General features: G+C 50.5%; 33 non-coding genes across 33 annotated transcripts; all 33 read left to right on the forward strand.

The window, feature by feature from the left end:
- The first annotated feature begins 1,339 nt into the window (after positions 1–1,339).
- Positions 1,340–1,410, forward strand: trnag-ccc (transfer RNA glycine (anticodon CCC)). Its single transcript has one exon. It is a non-coding gene; the product is annotated as a tRNA-Gly (tRNA).
- Positions 1,411–1,816: 406 nt separating this feature from the next.
- Positions 1,817–1,887, forward strand: trnag-ccc (transfer RNA glycine (anticodon CCC)). The gene has a single exon. It is a non-coding gene; the product is annotated as a tRNA-Gly (tRNA).
- Positions 1,888–2,134: 247 nt separating this feature from the next.
- Positions 2,135–2,205, forward strand: trnac-gca (transfer RNA cysteine (anticodon GCA)). Its single transcript has one exon. It is a non-coding gene; the product is annotated as a tRNA-Cys (tRNA).
- Positions 2,206–4,674: 2,469 nt separating this feature from the next.
- trnag-gcc (transfer RNA glycine (anticodon GCC)) lies at positions 4,675–4,745 on the forward strand. The gene has a single exon. It is a non-coding gene; the product is annotated as a tRNA-Gly (tRNA).
- A 1,042-nt stretch (positions 4,746–5,787) lies between these two features.
- trnag-ccc (transfer RNA glycine (anticodon CCC)) lies at positions 5,788–5,858 on the forward strand. Its single transcript has one exon. It is a non-coding gene; the product is annotated as a tRNA-Gly (tRNA).
- Positions 5,859–6,105: 247 nt separating this feature from the next.
- trnag-gcc (transfer RNA glycine (anticodon GCC)) lies at positions 6,106–6,176 on the forward strand. Its single transcript has one exon. It is a non-coding gene; the product is annotated as a tRNA-Gly (tRNA).
- Positions 6,177–6,406: 230 nt separating this feature from the next.
- Positions 6,407–6,477, forward strand: trnag-gcc (transfer RNA glycine (anticodon GCC)). Its single transcript has one exon. It is a non-coding gene; the product is annotated as a tRNA-Gly (tRNA).
- An 883-nt stretch (positions 6,478–7,360) lies between these two features.
- On the forward strand, positions 7,361–7,431 carry trnag-ccc (transfer RNA glycine (anticodon CCC)). The gene has a single exon. It is a non-coding gene; the product is annotated as a tRNA-Gly (tRNA).
- A 1,978-nt stretch (positions 7,432–9,409) lies between these two features.
- trnag-ccc (transfer RNA glycine (anticodon CCC)) lies at positions 9,410–9,480 on the forward strand. Its single transcript has one exon. It is a non-coding gene; the product is annotated as a tRNA-Gly (tRNA).
- A 565-nt stretch (positions 9,481–10,045) lies between these two features.
- trnag-gcc (transfer RNA glycine (anticodon GCC)) lies at positions 10,046–10,116 on the forward strand. The gene has a single exon. It is a non-coding gene; the product is annotated as a tRNA-Gly (tRNA).
- Positions 10,117–10,681: 565 nt separating this feature from the next.
- trnag-gcc (transfer RNA glycine (anticodon GCC)) lies at positions 10,682–10,752 on the forward strand. The gene has a single exon. It is a non-coding gene; the product is annotated as a tRNA-Gly (tRNA).
- Positions 10,753–10,982: 230 nt separating this feature from the next.
- Positions 10,983–11,053, forward strand: trnag-gcc (transfer RNA glycine (anticodon GCC)). The gene has a single exon. It is a non-coding gene; the product is annotated as a tRNA-Gly (tRNA).
- Positions 11,054–11,141: 88 nt separating this feature from the next.
- On the forward strand, positions 11,142–11,212 carry trnag-gcc (transfer RNA glycine (anticodon GCC)). The gene has a single exon. It is a non-coding gene; the product is annotated as a tRNA-Gly (tRNA).
- Positions 11,213–12,237: 1,025 nt separating this feature from the next.
- Positions 12,238–12,308, forward strand: trnar-ccu (transfer RNA arginine (anticodon CCU)). Its single transcript has one exon. It is a non-coding gene; the product is annotated as a tRNA-Arg (tRNA).
- A 247-nt stretch (positions 12,309–12,555) lies between these two features.
- On the forward strand, positions 12,556–12,626 carry trnag-ccc (transfer RNA glycine (anticodon CCC)). Its single transcript has one exon. It is a non-coding gene; the product is annotated as a tRNA-Gly (tRNA).
- A 247-nt stretch (positions 12,627–12,873) lies between these two features.
- Positions 12,874–12,944, forward strand: trnag-gcc (transfer RNA glycine (anticodon GCC)). Its single transcript has one exon. It is a non-coding gene; the product is annotated as a tRNA-Gly (tRNA).
- An 88-nt stretch (positions 12,945–13,032) lies between these two features.
- Positions 13,033–13,103, forward strand: trnag-gcc (transfer RNA glycine (anticodon GCC)). The gene has a single exon. It is a non-coding gene; the product is annotated as a tRNA-Gly (tRNA).
- A 1,042-nt stretch (positions 13,104–14,145) lies between these two features.
- Positions 14,146–14,216, forward strand: trnag-ccc (transfer RNA glycine (anticodon CCC)). The gene has a single exon. It is a non-coding gene; the product is annotated as a tRNA-Gly (tRNA).
- Positions 14,217–14,621: 405 nt separating this feature from the next.
- trnag-gcc (transfer RNA glycine (anticodon GCC)) lies at positions 14,622–14,692 on the forward strand. The gene has a single exon. It is a non-coding gene; the product is annotated as a tRNA-Gly (tRNA).
- A 247-nt stretch (positions 14,693–14,939) lies between these two features.
- Positions 14,940–15,010, forward strand: trnag-gcc (transfer RNA glycine (anticodon GCC)). Its single transcript has one exon. It is a non-coding gene; the product is annotated as a tRNA-Gly (tRNA).
- Positions 15,011–15,098: 88 nt separating this feature from the next.
- Positions 15,099–15,169, forward strand: trnar-ccu (transfer RNA arginine (anticodon CCU)). The gene has a single exon. It is a non-coding gene; the product is annotated as a tRNA-Arg (tRNA).
- A 724-nt stretch (positions 15,170–15,893) lies between these two features.
- Positions 15,894–15,964, forward strand: trnag-gcc (transfer RNA glycine (anticodon GCC)). Its single transcript has one exon. It is a non-coding gene; the product is annotated as a tRNA-Gly (tRNA).
- Positions 15,965–16,688: 724 nt separating this feature from the next.
- On the forward strand, positions 16,689–16,759 carry trnag-ucc (transfer RNA glycine (anticodon UCC)). Its single transcript has one exon. It is a non-coding gene; the product is annotated as a tRNA-Gly (tRNA).
- Positions 16,760–18,118: 1,359 nt separating this feature from the next.
- Positions 18,119–18,189, forward strand: trnag-ccc (transfer RNA glycine (anticodon CCC)). The gene has a single exon. It is a non-coding gene; the product is annotated as a tRNA-Gly (tRNA).
- Positions 18,190–18,435: 246 nt separating this feature from the next.
- Positions 18,436–18,506, forward strand: trnag-ccc (transfer RNA glycine (anticodon CCC)). The gene has a single exon. It is a non-coding gene; the product is annotated as a tRNA-Gly (tRNA).
- Positions 18,507–19,382: 876 nt separating this feature from the next.
- Positions 19,383–19,453, forward strand: trnag-ccc (transfer RNA glycine (anticodon CCC)). The gene has a single exon. It is a non-coding gene; the product is annotated as a tRNA-Gly (tRNA).
- Positions 19,454–19,858: 405 nt separating this feature from the next.
- Positions 19,859–19,929, forward strand: trnag-gcc (transfer RNA glycine (anticodon GCC)). The gene has a single exon. It is a non-coding gene; the product is annotated as a tRNA-Gly (tRNA).
- A 406-nt stretch (positions 19,930–20,335) lies between these two features.
- On the forward strand, positions 20,336–20,406 carry trnag-gcc (transfer RNA glycine (anticodon GCC)). The gene has a single exon. It is a non-coding gene; the product is annotated as a tRNA-Gly (tRNA).
- An 88-nt stretch (positions 20,407–20,494) lies between these two features.
- trnag-gcc (transfer RNA glycine (anticodon GCC)) lies at positions 20,495–20,565 on the forward strand. The gene has a single exon. It is a non-coding gene; the product is annotated as a tRNA-Cys (tRNA).
- Positions 20,566–21,130: 565 nt separating this feature from the next.
- Positions 21,131–21,201, forward strand: trnag-gcc (transfer RNA glycine (anticodon GCC)). The gene has a single exon. It is a non-coding gene; the product is annotated as a tRNA-Gly (tRNA).
- A 1,062-nt stretch (positions 21,202–22,263) lies between these two features.
- On the forward strand, positions 22,264–22,334 carry trnag-gcc (transfer RNA glycine (anticodon GCC)). Its single transcript has one exon. It is a non-coding gene; the product is annotated as a tRNA-Gly (tRNA).
- An 882-nt stretch (positions 22,335–23,216) lies between these two features.
- On the forward strand, positions 23,217–23,287 carry trnag-ccc (transfer RNA glycine (anticodon CCC)). Its single transcript has one exon. It is a non-coding gene; the product is annotated as a tRNA-Gly (tRNA).
- A 724-nt stretch (positions 23,288–24,011) lies between these two features.
- trnag-ccc (transfer RNA glycine (anticodon CCC)) lies at positions 24,012–24,082 on the forward strand. Its single transcript has one exon. It is a non-coding gene; the product is annotated as a tRNA-Gly (tRNA).
- Positions 24,083–26,896: the final 2,814 nt, after the last annotated feature.

The following is a 26,896-nucleotide window of genomic DNA, read 5'->3' on the forward strand; positions in this document are numbered from 1 at the left end:
TGACAGGCTTGACAGGTCTGAGCTGTCTCCTAGGAGCCACAAAGCACAAAGGCAAAGAACAACATGGGTCAGCATTGGTGGTTCAGTGGTGGAATTCTCGCCTGCCACGCTGGAGACCCGGGTCCGATTCCCGGCCAATGCAATTCCTGTTTTGTGTTGCTACTCTTTCAGCTCTGGGTAACAGCCTTGCAGCAATCACACCCCACTAGGACAGTAGTATGTGCATATCAGCATTGGTGGTTCAGTGGTAGCATTCTCGCCTCCCACGCGGGAGACCCGGGTCCGATTCCCAGCCAATGCAATTTCCTGTTTTGTGTTGCTACTCCTCCAGCGCTGGGTAACAGCCTTGCAGCAATCACACCCCACTAGGACAGGTCTGTTAGCATATCAGCAATGGTGGTTCAGTGGTAGAATTCTCGCCTGCCACGCGGGAGACCCGGGTCCGATTCCCGGCAAATGCAATTCCTCCTTTGTGTTGCTACTCTTCCAGCTCTGTGTAACAGCCTTGCAGCAATCACACCCCACTAGGACAGTAGTATGTGCATATCAGCATTGGTGGTTCAGTGGTAGCATTCTCGCCTCCCACGCGGGAGGCCCGGGTCCGATTCCCAGCCAATGCAATTTCCTGTTTTGTGTTGCTACTCCTCCAGCGCTGGGTAACAGCCTTGCAGCAATCACACCCCACTAGGACAGGTCTGTTAGCATATCAGCAATGGTGGTTCAGTGGTAGAATTCTCGCCTGCCACGTGGGAGACCCGGGTCCGATTCCCGGCAAATGCAATTCCTCCTTTGTGTTGCTACTCTTCCAGCTCTGGGTAACAGCCTTGCAGCAGTCACACCCCACTAGGAGAGTTGTGTAAGCATATCAGCATTGGTGGTTCAGTGGTCCAATTCTCGCCTCCCACGCAGGAGACCCAGGTCAGATTCCCGCCCAATGCAAATCCTGTTTTATGTTGCTATTCTTTCAGCTCTGGGTAACAGCCTTGCAGCAATCACAACCCACTAGGACAGCAGAATGAGCATATCAGCGTTGGTGGTTCAGTCGTAAAAATCCCAGTTGTGACATGCGAGGTCCGTTTTCTGGCCAATTCAATTCCTGTTTTTTGTTGCTACTCTTCCAGCTCTGGGTAACAGCCTTGCAGCAGTCACACCCCACTAGGGCAGCGTTATAAGCATATCAGCATTGGTGGTTCAGTGGTAGAATTCTCGCCTGCCACGTGGGAGACCTGTGTCCGATTCCCGGCCATCGCAGTTCCTTTTTTGTGTTGCTTCTCTTCCAGCTTTGGGTAACAGCCTTGCAGCAATCACACCCTACTAGGAGAGCAGTGTGAGCATATCAGCATTGGTGGTTCAGTGGTAGAATTCTCGCCTCCCACACGGGAGACCTGGGTCCGATTCCCGGCCAATGCAATTCCTGTTTTGTGTAGTTAATCATCCAGCTCCGGGTAACAGCCTTGCAGCAATCACACCCCACTAGGACAGATATTTGAGCATATCAGCATTGGTGGTTCAGTGGTATAATTCTCGCCTCCCACGCGGGAGACCAGGGTCCGATTCCTGGCCATTGCAATACCCGTTTTGTGTTGCTAATCTTCCAGCTCTGGGTAACAGCCTTGCAGCAATCACACCCCACTAGGACAGCAGTATGAGCATATCAGCATTGGTGGTTCTCTGGTAGAATTCTCGCCTGCCACGTGGGAGACCCTGGTCCGGTTCCTGGCCAATGTAAATCCTGTTTTGTGTTGCTAATCTTCCAGCTCTGGGTAACAGCCTTGCAACAATCACAACCTACTAGGAGAGCAGTGTGAGCATATCAGCATTGGTGGTTCAGTGGTAGAATTCTCGCCTCCCACACGGGAGACCTGGGTCCGATTCCCGGCCAATGCAGTTCCTGTTTTGTGTAGTTAATCTTCCAGCTCCGGGTAACAGCCTTGCAGCAATCACACCCCACTAGGACAGATATTTGAGCATATCAGCATTGGTGGTTCAGTGGTATAATTCTCGCCTCCCACGCGGGAGACCAGGGTCCGATTCCTGGCCAATGCAATTCCTGTTTATTGTTGCTAATTTTCCAGCTCTGGGTAACAGCCTTGCAGTAATCACACCCCACTATGACAGCAGTATGAGGATATCAGCATTGGTGGTTCAGTGGTAGAATACTCGCTTGCAACGCAGGAGACCCGGGTCCGATTCCTGGCCAATGCAAATTGTCTTTTGTGTTGCTACTCTTACAGCTCTGGGTAACAGCCTTGCAGCAATCACACCCCACTAGAACAGCAGTAAGAGCATATCAGCATTGGTGGTTTAGTAGTAGAATTCTCGCCTCCCACACAGGAGACCTGGGTCCGATTCCCGGCCAACGAAGTTCGCTTTTTGTGTTGCTTCTCTTCCAGCTCTGGGTAACAGCCTTGCAGCAATCACACCCCACTAGGAGAGCAGTATGAGCATATCAGCATTGGTGACTCAGTGGTAGAGTTCTCGCCTCCCACGTGGGAGACCCGGGTCCGATTCCTGGCCATTGCAATACCCGTTTTGTGTTGCTAATCTTCCAGCTCTGGGTAACAGCCTTGCAGCAATCACAACCCACTAGGACAGCAGCATGAGCATATCAGCATTAATGGTTCAGTGGTAGAATTCTTGCCTCCCACGCGGAAGACCCGGGTCCGATTCCTGGCCAATGCAAACCCTGTTGTGTGTTGTTACTCTTTCAGCTCTGGGTAACAGCCTTGCAGCAATCACACCCCACTAGGACTGCAGTATGAGCATATCAGCATTGGTTGTTCACTGGTAGAGTTCTCGCCTGCCACGTGGGAGACCCTGGTCCGGTTCCTGGCCAATGCAAATCCTGTTTTGTATTGCTACTCTTCCAGCTCTGGGTAACAGCCTTGCAGCAATCACACCCCACTAGGACAGATGTTTGAGCATATCAGCATTGGTGGTTCAGTGGTAGACTTCTTACCTGCCACGCAGTAGACCTGGGTCTGATTCCCGGCCAATGCAATTTCTTTTTTGTGTTGCTACTCTTCCAGCTCTGGGTAACAGCCTTGCAGCAATCACACCCCACTAGGACAGCTGTATGAGCAAATCAGCTTTGGTGGTTCAGTGGTAGCATCCTCGCCTGCCACGCGGGAGACCTGGGTTCGATTCAAGGCCAATGCAATTCGTATTTTGTGTTGCTACTCTTCCAGCTCTGGGTAACAGCCTTGCAGCAATCACACCCAACTAGGACAGCAAACTGAGCATATCAGCATTAATGGTTCAGTGGTAGAATTCTCGCCTCCCACGCGGGAGTCCTCAATCCGATTCCTGGCCAATGCAATTTTGGTTTTGTGTTGCAACTCTTCCAGTTCTGGGTAACAGCCTTGCAGCAATCACACCCCACAAGGACAGCAGTATGAGCATATCAGCATTGGTGGTTCAGTGGTAGAATTCTCCCCTCCTACGCAGGAGACCCGGATTCGATTACCGGCCAATGCAATTCGTCTTTTGTGTTGCTACTCTTCCAGCTCTGGGTAACAGCCTTGCAGCAATCACACCCCACTAGGACAGCAGTGTGAGCATATCAGCATGGGTGGTTCAGTGGTAGTATTCTCGCCTCCCACGCAAGAGACCCAGATCGATTCCCGGCCAATGCAAATCCTGTTTTATGATGCTACTCTACAGCTCTGGGTAACAGCCTTGCAGCAATCACACCCCACTAGGACAGCAATATGAGCATATCAGCATTGGTGGTTTTGTGGTAGAATTCTCGCCTCCCACACAGGACACCTGGGTCCGAATTTTGGCCAACGCAGTTCCTTTTTTGTGTTGCTTCTCTTCCAGCTCTGGGTAACAGCCTTGCAGCAGTCACACCCCACTAGGGCAGCAATTTAAGCATATCAGCATTGGTGGTTCAGTGGTAGAATTCTCGCCTGCCACGCGGGAGACCCGTGTCTGATTCCCGGCCAATGCAAATCCTGTTTTGTGTTGCTACTCTTTCAGCTCTGGGTAACAGCCTTGCAGCAATCACACCCAACTAGGACAGCAAACTGAGCATATCAGCATTAATGGTTCAGTGGTAGAATTCTCGCCTCCCACGCGGGAGTCCTCAATCCGATTCCTGGCCAATGCAATTTTGGTTTTGTGTTGCAACTCTTCCAGTTCTGGGTAACAGCCTTGCAGCAATCACACCCCACAAGGACAGCAGTATGAGCATATCAGCATTGGTGGTTCAGTGGTAGAATTCTCCCCTCCTACGCAGGAGACCCGGATTCGATTACCGGGCAATGCAATTCGTCTTTTGTGTTGCTACTCTTCCAGCTCTGGGTAACAGCCTTGCAGCAATCACACCCCACTAGGACAGCAGTGTGAGCATATCAGCATTGGTGGTTCAGTGGTAGTATTCTCGCCTCCCACGCAAGAGACCCAGATCGATTCCCGGCCAATGCAAATCCTGTTTTATGATGCTACTCTACAGCTCTGGGTAACAGCCTTGCAGCAATCACACCCCACTAGGACAGCAATATGAGCATATCAGCATTGGTGGTTTTGTGGTAGAATTCTCGCCTCCCACACAGGACACCTGGGTCCGAATTTTGGCCAACGCAGTTCCTTTTTTGTGTTGCTTCTCTTCCAGCTCTGGGTAACAGCCTTGCAGCAGTCACACCCCACTAGGGCAGCAATTTAAGCATATCAGCATTGGTGGTTCAGTGGTAGAATTCTCGCCTGCCACGCGGGAGACCTGGGTCCGATTCCCGGCCAATGCAAATCCTGTTTTGTGTTGCTACTCTTTCAGCTCTGGGTAACAGCCTTGCAGCAATCACACCCCACTAGGACAGTTGTATAAGCATATCAGCATTGGTGGTTCAGTGGTAGAATTCTTGCTTCCCACGCGGGAGTCCTCTGTCTGATTCCTGGCCAATGCAATTTCTGTTTTGTGTTGCAACTCTTCCAGTTCTGGGTAACAGCCTTGCAGCAACCACACCCCACAAGGACAGCAGGATGAGCATATCAGCATTGGTGGTTCAGTGGTAGAATTGACGCCTCCCACGCAGGAGACCCGGATTCGATTGCCGGCCAATGCAATTCGTCTTTTGTGTTGCTACTCTTCCAGCTCTGGGTAACAGCCTTGCAGCAATCACACCCCACTAGGACAGCAGTGTGAGCATATCAGCATTGGTGGTTCAGTGGTAGAACTCTCGCCTCCTGCGCAGAAGACCTGGGTCCGATTCTCGGCCAACGCAGTTCCCTTTTTGTGTTGCTTCTTTTCCAGCTCTGGGTAACAGCATTGCCGCAGTCACACCCCACTAGGGCAGCAATTTAAGCATATCAGCATTGGTGGTTCAGTGGTAGAATTCTCGCCTGCCATGCGGGAGACCCGGGTCTGATTCCCGACCAATGCAAATCCTGTTTTGTGTTGCTACTCTTTCAGCTCTGGGTAACAGCCTTGCAGCAATCACACCCCACTAGGACAGTTCTATAACCATATCAGCATTGGTGGTTCAGTGGTAGAATTCTCGCCTCCCACGCGGGAGTCCTCTGTCCGATTCCTGGCCAAAGCAATTTCTGTTTTGTGTTGCAACTCTTCCAGTTCTGGGTAACAGCCTTGCAGCAATCACACCCCACAAGGACAGCAGTTTGAGCATATCAGCATTGGTGGTTTAGTGGTAGAATTCTTGCCTGCCACACAGGAGACCTGGGTCCGATTCCCGGCCAATGCAGTTCCCTTTTTGTGTTGCTTCTTTTCCAGCTCTGTGTAACAGCCTTGCAGCAATCACACCCCACTAGGAGAGCAGTATGAGCATATCAGCATTGGTGGTTCAGTGGTAGAATTCTTGCCTCCCACGCGGGAGACCCGGGTCCGAATCCCGGCTAATGCAATTCCTGTTTTGTGTTGCTACTCTTCCAGCTCTGGGTAACAGCCTTGCAGCAATCACACCCCACTAGGACAGATGTATGAGCATATCAGCTTTGGTGGTTCAGTGGTAGCATTCTCGCCTGCCACGCGGGAGACCCGGCTCTGATTCCCGGCCAATGCAAATCCTGTTTTGTGTTGCTACTCTTCCAGCTCTGAGTAACAGCCTTGCAGCAGTCACACCCCACTAGGGCAGCAATTTAAGCATATCAGCATTGGTGGTTCAGTGGTAGAATTCTCGCCTGCCACGCGGGAGACCCGGGTCCGATTCCCGGCCAATGCAATTCCTGTTTTGTGTTGCTACTCTTCCAGCTCTGGGTAACAGCCTTGCAGCAATCACACCCCACTAGGACAGCAGTATGAGCATATCAGCAGTGGTGGTTCACTGGTAGAATTCTCGCCTGGTTCGGTTCCTGGCCAATGCAAACCCTGTTTTGTGTTGTTACTCTTCCAGCTCTGGGTAACAGCCTTGCAGCAATCACACCCCACTAGGACAGTTATATAAGCATATTGGCATTGGTGGTTTAGTGGTAGAATTCTCGCCTGCCACGCGGGAGACCTGGGTCCAATTCCCGGCCAATGCAATTGCTGTTTTGTGTGCCTCCTGTTACAACTCTAGTTGACGGCCTTTTAGCACTCACATAACACAAAGGCAAATAACAACATGTCTCAGCATTGGTGGTTCAGTGGTAGAATTCTTGCCTGCCATGCGGGAAACCCTGGTCCGATTCCCGGCCAATGCAGTTCCTGTTTTGTGTTGCTACTCTTCCAGCTCTGGGTAACAGCCGTGCAGCAATCACAAACCACTAGGACAGCAGTCTGAGCATATCAGCAGTGGTGGTTCAGTGGTAGAATTCTCGCCTCCCACTGGGCAGACCCGGGTCCGATTCCCGGCAAATGCTATTCCTGTTTTGTGTTGCTAATCTTCTAGCTCTGGGTAACAACCTTGCAGCAATCACACCCCACTAGGACAGTTCTATCAGCATAGCAGCATTGGTGGTTGAGTGGTAGAATACTCGCCTGCCACGTGGGAGACCTGGGTCAGATTCCTGGCCAATGCAAATCCTGTTTTGTGTTGCTACTCTTCCAGCTCTGGGTAACAGCCCTGCAGCAATCACACCCCACTAGGACAGATGTATGAGCATATCAGCTTTGGTGGTTCAGTGGTAGCGTTCTCTACTACCACGCGGGAGACCCGGGTCCGATTCCCGGCTAATGCAAATCCTGTTTTGTGTTGCTACTCTTCCAGCTCTGGGTAACAGCCTTGCAGCAGTCACACCCCACTAGGGCAGCAATTTAAGCATATCAGCATCGGTGGTTCAGTGGTAGAATTCTCGCCTGCCACGCGGGAGACCTGGGTCCGATTCCCGGCCAACGCCGTTCCCTTTTTGTGTTGCTTCTCTTCCAGCTCTGGGTAACAGCCTTGCAGCAATCACACCCTACTAGGAGAGCAGAATGAGCATATCAGCGTTGGTGGTTCAGTGGTAGAATTCTCGCCTCCCACACGGGAGACCTGGGTCCGATTCCCGGCCAATGCAAACCCTGTTTTGTGTTGTTACTCTTTCAGCTCTGGGTAACAGCCTTGCAGCAATCACACCCCACTAGGACAGCAGTATGAGCATATTGTATTGGTGGTTCACTGGTAGACTTCTTGCCTGCCACGCGGTGGACCTGGATCCGATTCCCGGCCAATGCAATTTCTTTTTTGTGTTGCTACTCTTCCAGCTCTGGGTAACAGCATTGCAGCAATCACAACCCACTAGGACAGCAGCATGAGCATATCAGCATTAATGGTTCAGTGGTAGAATTCTCGCCTCCCACGTGGGAGACCTCGGTCCGATTCCTGGCCAATGCAATTCCTGTTTTGTGTTGCTAATCTTCCAGCTCTGGGTATCAGCCTTGCAGCAATCACACCCCACTAGGACAGCAGTATGAGCATATCAGCATTGGTGGTTCACTGGTAGAATTCTCGCCTGGTCCAGTTCCTGGCCAATGCAAACCCTGTTTTGTGTTGTTACTCTTCCAGCTCTGGGTAACAGCCTTGCAGCTATCACACCCCACTGGGACAGACGTATAAGCATATCAGCATTGGTGGTTCAGTGGTAGAATTCTCGCCTGCCATGCGGGAGACCCGGGTCCGATTTCTGGCCAATGCAGTTCCTATTTTGTGTTGCTACTCTTCCAGCTCTGGGTAACAGCCGTGCAGCAATCACAACCCACTAGGACAGCAGACTGAGCATATCAGCAGTGGTGGTTCAGTGGTAGAATTCTCGCCTCCCACTGGGGAGAACCGGGTCCGATTCCCGGCAAATGCAATTCCTGTTTTGTGTTGCTAATCTTCTAGCTCTGGGTAACAACCTTGCAGCAATCACACCCCACTAGGACAGTTCTATCAGCATAACAGCATTGGTGGTTGAGTGGTAGAATTCTCGCCTACCACACAGTAGACCTGGATCAGATTCCCGGTCAATGCAATTTCTTTTTTGTGTTGCTACTCTTCCAGCTCTGGGTAACAGCCTTGCAGCAATCACAACCCACTAGGACAGCAGCATGAGCATATCAGCATTTATGGTTCAGTGGTAGAATTCTTGCCTCCCACGCGGAAGACCCGTGTCCGATTCCTGGCCAATGCAAACCCTGTTTTGTGTTGTTACTCTTTCAGCTCTGGGTAACAGCCTTGCAGCAATCACACCCCACTAGGACTGCAGTATGAGCATATCAGCATTGGTGGTTCACTGGTAGAATTCTCGCCTGCCAGCTGGGAGACCCTGGTCCGGTTCCTGGCCAATGCAAATCCTGTTTTGTGTAGCAACTCTTCCAGCTCTGGGTAACAGCCTTGCAGCAATCACACCCCACTAGGACAGATGTTTGAGCATATCAGCAGTGGTGGTTCAGTGGTAGACTTCTTGCCTGCTACGCGGTAGACCTGGGTCTGATTCCCGGCCAATGCAATTTCTTTTTTGTGTTGCTACTCTTCCAGCTCTGGGTAACAGCCTTGCAGCAATCACACCCCACTAGGATATTTGTATAAGCATATGAGCATTAGTGGTTCAGTGATAGAAATCTCGCCTCCCACGCGGGAGTCCTCTGTCCGATTCCTGGCAAATGCAATTTCTGTTTTGTGTTGCAACTCTTTCAGTTCTGGGTAACAGCCTTGCAGCAATCACACCCCACAAGGACAGCAGGATGAGCATATCAGCATTGGTGTTTCAGTGGTAGAATTCTCGCCTCCTACGCAGGAGACCCGGATTCGATTACCGGCCAATGCAATTCGTCTTTTGTCTTGCTACTCTTCCAGCTCTGGGTAACAGCCTTGCAGCGATCACACCCCACTAGGACAGCTTTGTGAGCATATCAGCATTGGTGGTTCAGTGGTAGAATTCTCGCCTCCAGCGCAGGAAATGCAGGTATGATTCCCTTCCAACGCAGTTCCCTTTTTGTGTTGCTTCTCTTCCAGCTCTGGGTAACAGCCTTGCAGCAATCACACCCCACTAGGAGAGCAATACGAGCATATCAGCATTGGTGGTTCAGTGGTAGAATTCTCGCCTCCCACGCGGGAGACCCGGGTCCGATTCCCGGCCAATGCAATTCCTGTTTTGTGTTGCTACTCTTTCAGCTCTGGGTAACAGCCTTGCAGCAATCACACCCCACTAGGACAGCAGTATGAGCATATCAGCATTGGTGGTTTTGTGGTAGATTTCTCGCCTCCCACACAGGAGACCTGGGTCCGATTCTCGGCCAACGCAGTTCCCTTTTTGTGTTGCTTCTCTTCCAGCTCTGGGTAACAGCCTTGCAGCAGTCACACCCCACTAGGGCAGCAATTTAGGCTTATCATCATTGGTGGTTCAGTGGTAGAATTCTCGCCTGCCACGCGGGAGACCCGGGTCCGATTCCCGGCCAATGCAAATCCTGTTTTGTGTTGCTACTCTTTCAGCTCTGGGTAACAGCCTTGCAGCAACCACACCCCACTAGGACAGCAGTATGAGCATATCAGCATTGGTGGTTTTGTGGTAGATTTCTCGCCTCCCACACATGAGACCTCGGTCCGATTCTCGGCCAACGCAGTTCCCTTTTTGTGTTGCTTCTCTTCCAGCTCTGAGTAACAGCCTTGCAGCAATCACACCCCACTAGGGCAGCAATTTAAGCATATCAGCATTGGTGGTTCAGTGGTAGAATTCTCGCCTGCCACGCGGGAGACCCGGGTCCGATTCCCGGCCAATGCAAATCCTGTTTTGTGTTGCTACTCTTTCAGCTCTGGGTAACAGCCTTGCAGCAATCACACCCCACTAGGACAGCTCTATAAGCATATCAGCATTGGTGGTTTAGTGGTAGAATTCTCGCCTCCCACGCGGGAGTCCTCTGTCCGATTCCTGGCCAAAGCAATTTCTGTTTTGTGTTGCAACTCTTCCAGTTCTGGGTAACAGCCTTGCAGCAATCACACCCCACTAGGACAGCAGTATGAGCATATCACCATTGGTGGTTCAGTGGTAGAATTCTCGCCTTCCTCGCGGGAGACCCGGGTCCGAATCCCGGCCAATGCAATTCCTGTTTTGTGTTGCTACTCTTCCAGCTCTGGGTAACAGCCTTGCAGCAATCACACCCCACTAGGACAGATGTATTGCCATATCAGCTTTGGTGGTTCAGTGGTAGCATTCTCGCCTGCCACGCGGGAGACCCGGCTCCGATTCCCGGCCAATGCAAATCCTGTTTTGTGTTGCTACTCTTCCAGCTCTGGGTAACAGCCTTGCAGCAGTCACACCCCACTAGGGCAGCAATTTAAGCATATCAGCATTGGTGGTTCAGTGGTAGAATTCTCGCCTGCCACGCGGGAGACCCGGGTCCGATTCCCGGCCAATGCAATTCCTGTTTTGTGTTGCTACTCTTCCAGCTCTGGGTAACAGCCTTGCAGCAATCACACCCCACTAGGACAGCAGTATGAGCATATCACCATTGGTGGTTCACTGGTAGAATTCTCGCCTGGTCCGGTTCCTGGCCAATGCAAACCCTGTTTTGTATTGTTACTCTTCCAGCTCTGGGTAACAGCCTTGCAGCAATCACACCCCACTAGGACAGTTGTAAAAGCATATCGGCATTGGTGGTTTAGTGGTAGAATTCTCGCCTGCCACGCGGGAGACCTGGGTCCGATTCCCGGCCAATGCAATTGCTGTTTTGTGTGCCTCCTGTTACAACTCTAGTTGACGGCCTTTTAGCACTCACATAACACAAAGGCAAAGAACAACATGTCTCAGCATTGGTGGTTCAGTGGTAGAATTCTCGCCTGCCATGCGGAAGACCCGGGTCCGATTCCCGGCCAATGCAGTTCCTATTTTGTGTTGCTACTCTTCCAGCTCTGGGTAACAGCCGTGCAGCTATCACAACCCACTAGGACAGCAGTCTGAGCATATCAGCAGTGGTGGTTCAGTGGTAGAATTCTCGCCTCCCACTGGGCAGACCCGTGTCCGATTCCCGGCCAATGCAATTTCTTTTTTGTGTTGCTACTCTTCCAGCTCTGGGTAACAGCCTTGCAGCAATCACAACCCACTAGGACAGCAGCATGAGCATATCAGCATTAATGGTTCAGTGGTAGAAATCTCGCCTCCCACGCGGAAGACCCAGGTCCGATTCCTGGCCAATGCAAACCCTGTTTTGTGTTGTTACTCTTTCAGCTCTGGGTATCAGCCTTGCAGCAATCACACCCCACTAGGACAGCAGTATGAGCATAACAGCATTGGTGGTTCACTGGTAGAATTCTTGCCTGGTCCAGTTCCTGGCCAATGCAAAGCCTGTTTTGTGTAGTTAATCTTCTAGCTCCGGTTAACAGCCTTGCAGCAATCACACCCCAATAGGACAGATGTTTCAGCATATCAGCATTGGTGGTTCAGTGGTAGACTTCTTGCCTACCACGCGGTAGACCTGGGTCAGATTCCCGGCCAATGCAATTTCTTTTTTGTGTTGCTACTCTTCCAGCTCTGGGTAACAGCCTTGCAGCAATCACAACCCACTAGGACAGCAGCATGAGCATATCAGCATTAATGGTTCAGTGGTAGACTTCTTACCTCCCACGCGGAAGACCCGGGTCCGATTCCTGGCCAATGCAAACCCTGTTTTGTGTTGTTACTCTTTCAGCTCTGGGTAACAGCCTTGCAGCAATCACACCCCACTAGGACATTTGTATAAGCATATCAGCTTTAGTGGTTCAGTGGTAGAAATCTCGCCTCCCACGCGGGAGTCCTCTAACCGATTACTGGCGAATGCAATTTCTGTTTTGTGTTGCAACTCTTTCAGTTCTGGGTAACAGCCTTGCAGCAATCACACCCCACAAGGACAGCAGGATGAGCATACCAGCATTGGTGGTTCAGTGGTAGAATTCTCGCCTCCTACGCAGGAGACCCGGATTCGATTACCGGCCAATGCAATTCGTCTTTTGTGTTGCTACTCTTCCAGCTCTGGGTAACAGCCTTGCAGCGATCACACGCCACTAGGACAGCAGTGTGAGCATATCAGCATTGGTGGTTCAGGGGTAGAATTCTCGCCTCCAGTGCAGGAAACGCAGGTACGATTCCCTTCCAACGCAGTTCCCTTTTTGTGTTGCTTCTCTTCCAGCTCTGGGTAACAGCCTTGCAGCAATCACACCCCACTAGGAGAGCACTATGAGCATATCAGCATTGGTGGTTCAGTGGTAGAATTCTCGCCTCCCACGCGGGAGACCCGGGTCCGATTCCTGGCCAATGCAATTCCTGTTTTGTGTTGCTACTCTTTCAGCTCTGGGTAACAGCCTTGCAGCAATCACACCCCACTAGGACAGCAGTATGAGCATATCAGCATTGGTGGTTTTGTGGTAGATTTCTCGCCTCCCACACAGGAGTTCTGTGTCCGATTCTCGGCCAACGCAGTTCCCTTTTTGTGTTGCTTCTCTTCCAGCTCTGGGTAACAGCCTTGCAGCAGTCACACCCCACTAGGGCAGCAATTTAGGCTTATCAGCATTGGTGGTTCAGTGGTAGAATTCTCGCCTGCCACGCGGGAGACCCGGGTCCGTTTCCCGGCCAATGCAAATCCTGTTTTGTGTTGCTACTCTTCCAGCTCTGAGTAACAGCCTTGCAGCAGTCACACCCCACTAGGGCAGCAATTTAAGCATATCAGCATTGGTGGTTCAGTGGTAGAATTCTCGCCTGCCACGCGGGAGACCCGGGTCCGATTCCCGGCCAATGCAATTCCTGTTTTGTGTTGCTACTCTTCCAGCTCTGGGTAACAGCCGTGCAGCAATCACAACCCACTAGGACAGCAGACTGAGCATATCAGCAGTGGTGGTTCAGTGGTAGAATTCTCGCCTCCCACTGGGGAGACCCGGGTCCGATTCCCGGCAAATGCAATTCCGGTTTTGTGTTGCTAATCTTCTAGCTCTGGGTAACAACCTTGCAGCAATCACACCCCACTAGGACAGATCTATCAGCATAGCAGCATTGGTGGTTGAGTGGTAGAATTTTCGCCTGCCACGTGGGAGACCCGGATCCGATTCCTGGCCAATGCAAATCCTGTTTTGTGTTGCTACTCTTCCAGCTCTGGGTAACAGCCTTGCAGCAATCACACCCCACTAGGACAGATGTATGAGCATATCAGCTTTGGTGGTTCAGTGGTAGCATTCTCTACTGCCACGCGGGAGACCCGGGTCCGATTCCCGGCCAATGCAAATCCTGTTTTTTGTTGCTACTCTTCCAGCTCTGGGTAACAGCCTTGCAGCAATCACACCCAACTAGGACAGCAGACTGAGCATATCAGCATTGGCGGTTCAGTGGTAGAATTCTCGCCTCCCACGCGGGAGTCCTCTGTCCGATTCCTGGCCTATGCAATTTCGATTTTGTGTTGCAACTCTTCCAGTTCTGGGTAACAGCCTTGCAGCAATCACACGCCACAAGGACAGCAGGATGAGCATATCAGCATTGGTGGATCAGTGGTAGAATTCTCGCCTCCTATGCAGGAGTCCCGGATTCGATTACCGGCCAATGCAATTCGTCTTTTGTGTTGCTACTCTTCCAGCTCTGGGTAACAGCCTTGCAGCAATCACACGCCACAAGGACAGCAGGATGAGCATATCAGCATTGGTGGATCAGTGGTAGAATTCTCGCCTCCTACGCAGGAGTCCCGGATTCGATTACCGGCCAATGCAATTCGTCTTTTGTGTTGCTACTCTTCCAGCTCTGGGTAACAGCCTTGCAGCAATCACACCCCACTAGGACAGCAGTGTGAGCATATCAGCATTGGTGGTTCAGTGGTAGAATTCTCGCCTCCCACGCAGGAGACCCAGGTCCGATTCCCGGCCAATGCAAATCCTCTTTTATGTTGCTACTCTCCAGCTCTGGGTAACAGCCTTGCAGCAATCACACCCCACTAGGACAGCAGTATGAGCATATCAGCATTGGTGGTTTTGTGGTAGAATTCTCGCCTCTCACACAGGAGACCTGGGTCCGATTCTCGGCCAACACAGTTCCCTTTTTGTGTTGCTTCTCTTCCAGCTCTGGGTAACAGCCTTGCAGCAATCACACCCCACTAGGACAGCAGTATGAGCATATCAGCATTGGTGGTTTTGTGGTAGATTTCTCGCCTCTCACACAGGAGACCTGAGTCCGATTCTCGGCCAACGCAGTTCCCTTTTTGTGTTGCTTCTCTTCCAGCTCTGGGTAACAGCCTTGCAGCAGTCAAACCCCACTAGGGCAGCAATTTAGGCTTATCAGCATTGGTGGTTCAGTGGTAGAATTCTCGCCTGCCATGCGGGAGACCCGGGTCCGATTCCCGGCCAATGCAATTCCTGTTTTGTGTTGCTACTCTTCCAGCTCTGGGTAACAGCCGTGCAGCAATCACAACCCACTAGGACAGTTCTATAAGCATATAAGCATTGGTGGTTCAGTGGTAGAATTCTTGCCTGCCACGCGGGAGACCCTGCTCTGATTCCCGGCCAATGCAAATCCTGTTTTGTGTTGCTACTCTTCCAGCTCTGAGTAACAGCCTTGCAGCAGTCAAACCCCACTAGGGCAGCATTTCAAGCATATCAGCATTGGTGGTTCAGTAGTAGAATTCTCGCCTGCCACGCGGGAGACCCGGGTCCGATTCCCGGCCAATGCAAATCCTGTTTTGTGTTGCTACTCTTCCAGCTCTGGGTAACAGCCTTGCAGCAATCACACCCCACAAGGACAGCAGGATGAGCATATCAGCATTGGTGGTTCAGTGGTAGAATTCTCGCCTCCTACGCAGGAAACCCGGATTCGATTACCGGCCAATGCAATTCGTCTTTTGTGTTGCTACTCTTTCAGCTCTGGGTAACAGCCTTGCAGCGATCACACCCCACTAGGACATTAGTGTGAGCATATCAGCATTGGTGGTTCAGTGGTAGAATTCTAGCCTCCCATGCAGGAAACCCAGGTACGATTCCCTTCCAACGCAGTTCCCTTTTTGTGTTGCTTCTCTTCCAGCTTTGGGTAACAGCCTTGCAGCAATCACACCCCACTAGGAGAGCAGTATGAACATATCAGCATTGGTGGTTTAGTGGTAGAATTATCGACTCCCACACAGGAGACCTGGGTCCGATTCCCGGCCACCGCAGTCCCCTTTTTGTGTTGCTTCTCTTCCAGCTCTGTGTAACAGCCTTGCAGCAATCACACCCCACTAGGAGAGCAGTATGAGCATATCAGCATTGGTGGTTCAGTGGTAGAATTCTAGCCTCCCACGCGGGAGACCCGGGTCCGAATCCCAGCCAATGCAATTCCTGTTTTGTGTTGCTACTCTTCCAGCTCTGGGTAACAGCCTTGCAGCAATCACACCCCACTAGGACAGTTGTATGAGCATATCAGCTTTGAAGGTTCAGTGGTAGCATTCTCGCCTGCCACACGGGAGACCCGGCTCCGATTCCCGGCCAATGCAAATCCTGTTTTGTGTTGCTACTCTTCCAGCTCTGAGTAACAGCCTTGCAGCAGTCACACCCCACTAGGGCAGCAATTTAAGCATGACAGCATTGGTGGTTCAGTGGTAGAATTCTCGCCTGCCACGCGGGAGACCCGGGTCCGTTTCCCGGCCAATGCAATACCTGTTTTGTGTTGCTACTCTTCCAGCTCTGGGTAACAGCTGTGTAGCAATCACAACCCACTAGGACAGCAGACTGAGCATAGCAGCAGTGGTGGTTCAGTGGTAGAATTCTCGCCTCCCACTGGGGTGACCCGGGTCCGATTCCCGGCAAATGCAATTCCTGTTTTGTGTTGCTAATCTTCTAGCTCTGGGTAACAACCTTGCAGCAATCACACCCCACTAGGACAAATCTATCAGCATAGCAGCATTGGTGGTTGAGTGGTAGAATTTTCGCCTGCCACGTGGGAGACCCAGATCCGATTCCTGGCCGATGCAAATCCTGTTTTGTGTTGCTACTCTTCCAGCTCTGGGTAACAGCCTTGCAGCAATCACACCCCACTAGGACAGATGTATGAGCATATCAGCTTTGGTGGTTCAGTGGTAGCGATCTCTATTGCCACGCGGGAGACCCGGGTTCGATTCCCGGCCAATGCAAATCCTGTTGTTTGTTGCTACTCTTCCTGCTCTGGGTAACAGCCTTGCAGCAGTCACACCCCACTAGGGCAGCAATTTAAGCATTTTAGCATCGGTGGTTCAGTGGTAGAATTCTCGCCTGCCACGCGGGAGACCTGGGTCTGATTCCCGGCCAACGCAGTTCCCTTTTTGTGTTGCTTCTCTTCCAGCTCTGGGTAACAGCCTTGCAGCAATCACACCCTACTAGGAGAGCAGTATGAGCATATCAGCGTTGGTGGTTCAGTGGTAGAATTCTCGCCTTCCACACGGGAGACCTGGGTCCGATTCCCGGCCAATGCAATTCCTGTTTTGTATAGTTAATCTTCCAGCTCCGGGTAACAGCCTTGCAGCAATCACACACTACTAGGACAGATGTTTGAGCATATCAGCATTGGTGGTTCAGTGGTAGACTTCTTGCCTACCACGCGGTAGACCTGGGTCCGATTCCCGGCCAATGCAATTTTTTTTTGTGTTGCTACTCTTCCAGCTCTGGGTAACAGCCTTGCAGCAATCACAACCCACTAGGACAGCAGCATGAGCATATCAGCATTAATGGTTCAGTGGTAGAATTCTCGCCTCCAACGCGGAAGGCCCGGGTCCGATTCCTGGCCAATGCAAACTCTATTTTGTGTTGTTACTCTTTCAGCTCTGGGTAACTGCCTTGCAGCAATAACACCCCACTAGGACAGCGATATGAGCATATCAGCATTGGTGGTTCACTGGTAGAATTCTCGCCTGCCACATGGGAGACCCTGGTCCGGTCCCTGGCCAATGCAAACCCTGTTTTGTGTTGTTACTCTTTCAGCTCTGGGTAACAGCCTTGCAGCAATCACACCCTACTAGGATAGTTGTATAAGCATATCAGCATTGGTGGTTCAGTGGTAGAATTCTCGCCTGCCACGAGGGAGACCCGGGTCCGATTCCCGGCCAATTCAATTGCTTTTTTGTGTGCCTTCTGTTACAACTCTAGTTGACGGCCTTTTAGCACTCACATAACACAAAAGCAAAGAACAACATGGCTCAGCGTTGGTGGTTCAGTGGTGGAATTCTCGCCTGCCATGCGGGAGACCCGGGTCCGATTCCTGGCCAATGCAAATCCTGTTTTGTGTTGCTACTCTTCCAGCTCTGGGTAACAGCCGTGCAGCAATCACAACCCACTAGGACAGCAGACTGAGCATATCAGCAGTGGTGGTTCAGTGGTAGAATTCTCGCCTCCCACTGGGTAGACCCGGGTCCGATTCCCGGCAAATGCAATTCTTGTTTTGTGTTGCTAATCTTCCAGCTCTGGGTAGCAGCCTTGCAGCAATCACACCCCACTAGGACAGATCTATCAGCATAGCAGCATTGGTGGTTGAGTGGTAGAATTCTCGCCTGCCACGTGGGAGACCAGGGTCCGATTCCTGGCCAATGCAAATCCTGTTTTGTGTTGCTACTCTTCTACCTCTGGGTAACAGCCTTGCAGCAATCACACCCCACTAGGACAGTAGGATGAGCATATCAGCATTGGTGGTTCAGTGGTAGAATTCTCGCCTCCCACGCAGGAGACTCGGATTCGATTACCGGCCAATGCAATTCGTCTTTTGTGTTGCTACTCTTCCAGTTCTGGGTAACAGCCTTGCAGCAATCACACCTCACTAGGACAGCAGTGTAAGCATATCAGCATTGGTGGTTCAGTGGTAGAATTCTCGCCTCCCACGCAGGAGACCCAGGTCCGATTCCCGGCCAATGCAACTCCTGTTTTATGTTGCTACTCTCCAGCTCTGGGTAACAGCCTTGCAGCAATCACACCCCACTAGGAGAGCAGTATGAGCATATCACCATTGGTGGTTTAGTGGTAAAACTCTTGCCTCCCACACAGGAGACCTGGGTCTGACTCCCGGCCAACGCAGTTCCCTTTTTGTGTTGCTTCTCTTCCAGCTCTGTGTAACAGCCTTGCAGCAATCACACCCCACTAGGAGAGCAGTATGAGCATATCAGCATTGGTGGTTCAGTGGTAGAATTCTTGCCTCCCACGCGGGAGACCCGGATTCGATTACCGGCCAATGTAATTCCTGTTGCTACTCTTCCAGCTCTGGGTAACAGCCTTGCAGCAATCACACCGCACTAGGACAGTTGTATAAGCATATAAGCATTGGTAGTTCAGTGATAGAATTCTCGCCTGCCACGTGGGAAACCCGGGTCCGATCCCTGGCCAATGCAAATCCTGTTTTGTGTTGCTACTCTTCCAGCTCTGGGTAACAGCCGTGCAGCAATCACAACCCACTAGGACAGCAGACTGAGCATATCAGCAGTGGTGGTTCATTGGTAGAATTCTCGCCTCCCACTGGGGAGACCCGGGTCCGATTCCCGGGAAATGCAATTCCTGTTTTGTGTTGCTAATCTTCTAGCTCTGGGTAACAACCTTGCAGCAATCACACCCCACTAGGACAGATCTGTCAGCATAGCAGCATTGGTGGTTGAGTGGTAGAATTTTCGCCTGCCACGTGGGAGACCCGGATCCGATTCCTGGCCAATGCAAATCCTGTTTTGTGTTGCTACTCTTCCAGCTCTGGGTAACAGCCTTGCAGCAATCACACCCCACAAGGACAGATGTATGTGCATGTCAGCTTTGGTGGTTCAGTGGTAGCATTCTCTACTACCACGCGGGAGACCCGGGTCCGATTCCTGGCCAATGCAAATCCTGTTTTGTGTTGCTACTCTTCCAGCTCTGGGTAACAGCCTTGCAGCAATCACACCCCACTAGGACAGATGTTTGAGCATATCAGCATTGGTGGTTCAGTGGTAGACTTCTTGCCTGCCACGCGGTAGACCTGGGTCCGATTCCAGGCCAATGCAATTTCTGTTTTGTGTTGCTATTCTTTCAGCTCTGGATAACAGCCTTGCAGCAATCACACCCCACTAGGACAGCAGGATGAGCATATCAGCATTGGTGGTTCAGTGGTAGAATTCTCGCCTCCCACGCAGGAGACCTGGATTCGATTACCGGCCAATGCAATTCGTCTTTTGTGTTGCTACGCTTCCAACTCTGGGTAACAGCCTTGCAGCAATCACACCCCACCAGGACAGCAGTGTGAGCATATCAGCATTGGTTGTTCAGTGGTAGAATTCTCGCCTCCCACGCAGGAGACCCAGGTCCGATTCCCGGCCAATGCAATTCCTGTTTTATGTTGCTACTCTCCAGCTCTGGGTAACAGCCTTGCAGCAATCACACCCAACTAGGAGAGCAATATGAGCATATCAGCATTGGTGGTTTAGTGGTAGAATTCTCGCCTCCCACACAGGAGACCTGGGTCCGATTCCCGGCCAACGCAGTTCCCTTTTTGTCTTGCTTCTCTTCCAGCTCTTTGTAACAGCCTTGCAGATATCAGACCCCACTAGGAGAGCAGTATGAGCATATCAGCATTGGTGGTTCAGTGGTAGAATTCTCGCCTCCCATGCGGGAGACCCGGGTCCGAATCCCGGCCAATGCAATTCCTGTTTTGTGTTGCTACTCTTCCAGCTCTGGGTAACAGCCTTGCAGCAATCACACCCCACTAGGACAGTTGTATAAGCATATAAACATTGGTGGTTCAGTGGTAGAATTCTCGCCTGCCACGCGGGAAACCCGGATCCGATTCCTGGCCAATGCAAATCCTGTTTTGTGTTGCTACTCTTCCAGCTCTGGGTAACAGCCTTGCAGCAATCACACCCCACTAGGACAGCTGTATGAGCATATCAACTTTGGTGGTTCAGTGGTAGCATTCTCGCCTGCCACGCGGGAGACCCGGCTCTGATTCCCGGCCAATGCAAATCCTGTTTTTTGTTGCTACTCTTCCAGCTCTGGGTAACAGCCTTGCAGCAGTCACACCCCACTAGGGCAGCTATTTAAGCATTTTAGCATCGGTGGTTCAGTGGTAGAATTCTCGCCTGCCACGCGGGAGACCCGGGTCCGAATCCCGGCCAATGCAATTCCTGGTTTGTGTTGCTACTCTTCCAGCTCTGGGTAACAGCCTTGCAGCAATCACACCCCACTAGGACAGATTCAAGATTATAACAGCATTGGTGGTTCAGTGGTAGAATTTTCGCCTGCAACGCGGGAGACCCAGGTTCGATTCCCGGCCTATGCAAATCCTCTTTTGTGTTGCTACTCTTCCAGCTCTGGGTAACAGCCTTGCAGCAATCACACCCAACTAGGACAACAGTATGAGCATATTAGCAGTGGTGGTTCACTGGTAGAATTCTCGCCTGCCACGCGGGAGACCCGGGTCCGATTCCTGGCCAATGCAATTCCTGTTTTGTGTTGCTACTCTTCCAGCTCTGGGTAACAGCCTTGCAGCAATCACACCCAACTATGACAGCAAACTGAGCATATCAGCAGTGGTGGTTCAGTGGTAGAATTCTCGCCTGCCGCGCGGGAGGCCCGGGTCCAATTCCAGGCCATTGCAAGTCCTGTTTTATGTTGCTACTCTTTCAGCTCTGGGTAACAGCCTTGCAGCAATCACACCCCACTAGGACAGATGCATAAGCATATCAGCATTGGTGGTTCAGTGGTAGAATTCTCGCCTGCCACGCGGGAGACCCGGGTCAGATTCCTGGCCAATGCAAATCCTGTTTTGTGTTGCTACTCTTCCAGCTCTGGGTAACAGCCTTGCAGCAATCACACCCCACTAGGACAGTTGTGTAAGCATATAAGCATTGGTAGTTCAGTGGTAGAATTCTCGCCTGCCACGCGGGAGACCCGGGTCCGATTCCTGGCCAATGCAAATCCTGTTTTGTGTTGCTACTCTTCCAGCTCTGGGTAACAGCCGTGCAGCAATCACAACCCACTAGGACAGCAGACTGAGCATTTCAGCAGTGGTGGTTCAGTGGTAGAATTCTCGCCTCCCACTGGGGAGACCCGGGTCCGATTCCCGGCAAATGCAATTCCTGTTTTGTGTTGCTAATCTTCTAGCTCTGGGTAACAACCTTGCAGCAATCACACCCCACTAGGACAGATCTATCAGCATAGCAACATTGGTGGTTTAGTGGTAGAATTTTCGCCTGCCACGTGGGAGACCCGGATCCGATTCCTGGCCAATGCAAATCCTGTTTTGTGTTGCTACTCTTCCAGCTCTGGGTAACAGCCTTGCAGCAATCACACCCCACAAGGACAGTTGTATGAGCATATCAGCTTTGGTGGTTCAGTGGTAGCATTCTCTACTGCCACGCGGGAGACCCGGGTCCGACTCCTGGCCAATGCAAATCCTGGTTTGTGTTGCTACTCTTCCAGCTCTGGGTAACAGCCTTGCAGCAATCACACCCCACTAGGAGAGCAGTATGAGCATATCAGCATTGGTGGTTTAGTGGTAGAATTCTCGCCTCCCACACAGGAGACCTGGGTCTTATTCCCGGCCAACGCAGTTCCCTTTTTGTGTTGCTTCTCTTACAGCTCTGTGTAACAGCCTTGCAGCAATCACACCCCACTAGGAGAGCAGTATGAGCATATCAGCATTGGTGGTAATGTGGTAGAATTCTCGCCTCCCATGCGGGAGACCCGGGTCCGAATCCCGGCCAATGCAATTCCTGTTTTGTGTTGCTACTCTTCCAGCTCTGGGTAACAGCCTTGCAGCAATCACACCCCACTAGGACAGTTGTATAAGCATATAAGCATTGGTGGTTCAGTGGTAGAATTGGTGGTTCAGTGGTAGAATTCTCACCTGCTTCGTGGGAGACCCTGGTCCGGTTCCTGGCCAATGAAAACCCTGTTTTGTGTTGTTACTCTTTCAGCTCTGGGTAACAGCATTGCAGCAATTACACCCCACTAGGATAGTTGTGTAAGCATATCAGCATTGGTGGTTCAGTGGTAGAATTCTCGCCTGCCATGCGGGAGACCCGGGTCCGATTCCCGGCCAATGCAATTCCTGTTTTGTGCTGCTACTCTTCCAGCTCTGGGTAACAGCCGTGCAGCAATCACAACCCACTAGGACAGCAGACTGAGCATATCAGTAGTGGTGGTTCAGTGGTAGAATTCTCGCCTCACAGTGGGGAGACCCGGGTCCGATTCTCGGCAAATGCAATTCCTCTTTTGTGTTGCTAATCTTCCAGCTCTGGGTAACAGCCTGGCAGCAATCACACCCCACTAGGACAGATCTATCAGCATAGCAGCATTGGTGGTTGAGTGGTAGAATTCTCGCCTGCCACGTGGGAGACCCGGATTCGATTACCGGCCAATGCAATTCGTCTTTTGTGTTGCTACTCTTCCAGCTCTGGGTAACAGCCTTGCAGCAATCACACCAACTAGGACAGCAAACAGAGCATATCAGCAGTGGTGGTTCAGTGGTAGAATTTTCGCCTGCCACGCGGGAGACCCGGGTCTGATTCCCGGCCAATGCAAATCCTGTTTTGTGTTGCTACACTTTCTGCTCTGGGTAACAGCCTTGCAGCAATCACACCCCACTAGGACAGTTGTATAAGCATATCAGCATTGGTGGTTCAGTGGTAGAATTCTCACCTGCCACGCGGGAGACCCGCGTCCGATTCCTGGCCGATGCGAATCCTGTTTTGTGTTGCTACTCTTCCAGCTCATAGTAACAGCCTTGCAGCAGTCACACCCCACTAGGGCAGCAATTTAAGCGTATCAGCATTGGTGGTTTAGTGGTAGAATTCTCGCCTCCCACACAGGAGACCTGGGTCCGATTCCCGGCCAACGCAGTTCCCTTGTTGTGTTGCTTCTCTTCCAGCTCTGGGTAACAGCCTTGCAGCAATCACACCCCACTAGGATAGCAGTATGTGCATATCAGCATTGGTGGTTCAGTGGTAGAATTCTCGCCTCCCACGCGGTAGACCTGGGTCCGAATCCCGGCCAATGCAATTCCTGGTTTGTGTTGCTACTCTTCCAGCTCTGGGTAACAGTCTTGCAGCAATCACACCCCACTAGGACAGATCCAAGATTATAACAGCATTGGTGGTTTAGTGGTAGAATTCTCGCCTGCATCGCGGGAGACCAAGGTTCGATTCCCGGCCTATGCAAATCCTCTTTTGTGTTGCTACTCTTCCAGCTCTGGGTAACAGCCTTGCAGCAATCACACCCAACTAGGACAGCAAACTGAGCATATCATCAGTGGTGGTTCAGTGGTAGAATTCTCGCCTGCCACGCGGGAGGCCCGGGTCCAATTCCCGGCCAATGCAAGTCCTGTTTTATGTTGCTACTCTTTCAGCTCTGGGTAACAGCCTTGCAGCAATCACACCCCACTAGGACAGATGCATAAGCATATCAGCATTGGTGGTTCAGTGGTAGAATTCTCGCCTGCCACGCGGGAGACCCGGGTCAGATTCCTGGCCAATGCAAATCCTGTTTTGTGTTGCTACTCTTCCAGCTTTGGGTAACAGCCTTGCAGCAATCACACCCCACTAGGAGAGCAGTATGAGCATATCAGCATTGGTGGTTCACAGGTAGAATTCTAGCCTCCCATGCTGGAGACCCGGGTCCGATTCCCGGTCAATGCAATTCCTGTTTTGTGTTGCTACTCTTCCGGCTCTGGGTAACAGTCTTGCAGCAGTCACACCCCACTAGGACAGTAGTATGAGCATATCAGCATTGGTGGTTCACAGGTAGAATTCTAGCCTCCCATGCTGGAGACCCGGGTCCGATTCCCGGCCAATGCAATTTCTGTTTTGTGTTGCTACTCTTCAAGCTCTGTGTAACAGCCTAGCAGCAATCACACCCCACTAGGACAGCAGTATTAGTAGTCAGCATTGGTGGTTCAGTGGTAGAATTCTCACTTGCCACGCGGGAGGCCTGGCGTCGATTCACGGCTATAACAATTGCTGTTTTGTGTGGCTCCTGTTCCACCTCTGGTTGACGGCCTTTTAGCTCTCACACAACACAAAGGCATGAAACAACATTGATCAGCATTGGTGGTTCAGTGGTAGAATTCTCACCTGTCACGTGGGAGACCCAGGTTTGATTCTCGGCTAATGCAATTACTGTTTTGTGATTCTACTCCTCCAGCTCTGGGTAACAGCCTTGTAGCAGTCACAACCCACTAGGGCAGCAATATGAGTATATCTGTATTGGTGGTTCAGTGGTAGAATTCTCGCCTACCATGCGGGACACATGAGTTTGATTCCTGTCTAGTGCAGTTGCTGTTTTGTGTGGCTCCTTTTCCAGCTACATGTAACTGCCTTGCAGCACTGACTCCCCACAAGGGCAAAAGAACATATGTGCCAGCGTTGGTGTTTCAGTGGTAGAATTTTCGCCCGCCTTGTGGAAGAACTGGGTCTGACTGCCAGCTAATGCAGTTGCTGTTCTGTGTTGCTACTCTTCCAGCTGCATGTAACAGCATAGCAGCAATCACACCCCACTAGGGTAGGATAACATGTGTTTCAGCATTGATGGTTTAGTGCCCTATCATACACGCGGCGCAACATTATATTGCTAGTTTGAGCTTGACACAAGAGTCGTTTTGAGGCGTTGCGCTACGCTGTTTAAATAGCAAATGCATTAGCCCTCATATGTGCACCCATAGGCGTTCTGGTCTAAAAAAGAAGGTTTTCTGAGGCGCACTGCTGGCGCGTTGCTATTTTGAGAAACTAAAATAGATTTTTCATTAGACCAAAACAAACCCGGTCTAAACTCCTGCGCAGAGTTGCGCCTCGCTTACACACAATTCTCACCTGCCACGTGGGAGATTCGTGTCCGATTCCCGGCCAATGGCAAAATTATAAGCAGGTCAGCATTTGTGGATTCGTGTTGATTCCTGGCCAATGCAATTTGTGTTGCTCCCCTTCCAGCTGCATGTAACCGCCTGGCAGCTCTCAGAGCCCACAAGGGCAGGTGAACATGTGAGGCAGCATTGGTGGTCCAGTGGTTGAATTCTCGCCTCCCATGCAGGAGACCCGGGTCTGATTCTGGGCCAATGCAGTTCATGTTTTGTGTTGCTCCTCTTCCAGCTGCATGTAACAGCCTTGCAGCACACACACCACAAAGGCAAGGAAAGATATGTGTCAACATTGGTGGCTCAGTGGTAGAATTCTTGCCTGCTTATAGCCGTACCACCCTGGGAACAGTAGAGGACACTAGAGAGCGATACAGGGAGTGAACAGCTGCAGTTTGGAGAAAGGGTCTCCTTCATTTTAGAATTTTTGTTGTGTGTTTGTTTGTGTTGTTTTTATGGAGTGAAATAGAGTCTATTTTAATTTTTTTTTTTAAACCACCTGAGAGCAGCATCTTGCTAACTGGAGGGTGTTTTTTTTTTTTCACTTTTCCTGGGCATAAAATGGACCGTTGTTTGGCAAACGAAACTGGGCTGGATGCAGAGACTCTCTTGGCAAATGAAACTAGACTGGATGGAGGGGCAAGAATGGTTAAGGACAATGGACTGGACGATAGACAACGAGCTGGACAAAGGAAAAACTTGGAAGAAAATATTTAAAAGTAACAGTAATAGTGAATGCCGAAGAAGTAAATGAGGTAAGAGCTGTGGACATCATTAAAGCAGTGACAGACAAGTGTGGTCATGGGAAGATTCTGGCTTTGAGACTGAGGCAAGGAAAAGAGTTTGAACTAACTATGGTAAAGCAAGAAACATGTGAGGAATTGATCTATGAACTGTTGATTAAGGAAATGAACTGTTAAAATCAAAAAGCTGCAAAACAGGGATTATGTTGTTTATTTTGTGCACCTGCCAGTCTATCTTGATGACAGAGAAATTTTTGAAAAATTAGAAGGATGGGGAGTTTATCCCATATCAAAAATAAAAAGAAGAGTTTACACAGGCACTGACATTGAGGACGGAACAAGGTTCCTAGAAGTAAGGTTCCCTAAGGAGGTGGCAATATTCCCATGTAGCACAAAGCTGGAAACAGCAAAAGGTACTTCAGGGTAATGCACAGCCACCAAGTGAAGACCTGTAGGCTGTGCATGAGCCCTGAGCACCTGTTAATGTGTGGAATGTAATAAAAAGAAAAATGGAAAGATGCATAGAAAGACTGTACTGGTATTTTAAAGAAGAAGATATGTTACCAAGCTTTTATGATGTGTTTAATGATGAAGTGTATAATGTTTTAAATGGTTTAAAGTGGAAGATGCCCAAAGAGGATATTATTTTATGAAGAATGTTTTTTTTTAATGTATTTGTTTTGTGAAATTTCTGGAGTTTTTAAATTTTAAAGTTGAAGATAATTTCATAATTTATAATATTCATGCATCCAATGAAAAAGTGAACTTTAAAAACGTTAGTATAAATGTAAAAAATGGCAGAATGTTATTGTAGTTTGAGATTTTAATACTGTTTTCACAGAATTAGATCTGGGGAGTAAGATGGTATATAGAAAAGACAAGGGGAGAAAGGAGCTACTGAAAATGATGACAGAATGCAATTTAATAGATGTGTGGAGAAAGAGGAATAAGACAAAAAGGAAATTTTCAAGAATGCAACTGGTTTTAAATGAGGTGAAGTAGGATTGATTATGTTATGT

The sequence above is a fragment of the Danio rerio genome, chromosome 4 (assembly GCF_049306965.1).
Source record: "Danio rerio strain Tuebingen ecotype United States chromosome 4, GRCz12tu, whole genome shotgun sequence".
In the NCBI taxonomy this organism is placed as follows: domain Eukaryota; kingdom Metazoa; phylum Chordata; class Actinopteri; order Cypriniformes; family Danionidae; genus Danio; species Danio rerio.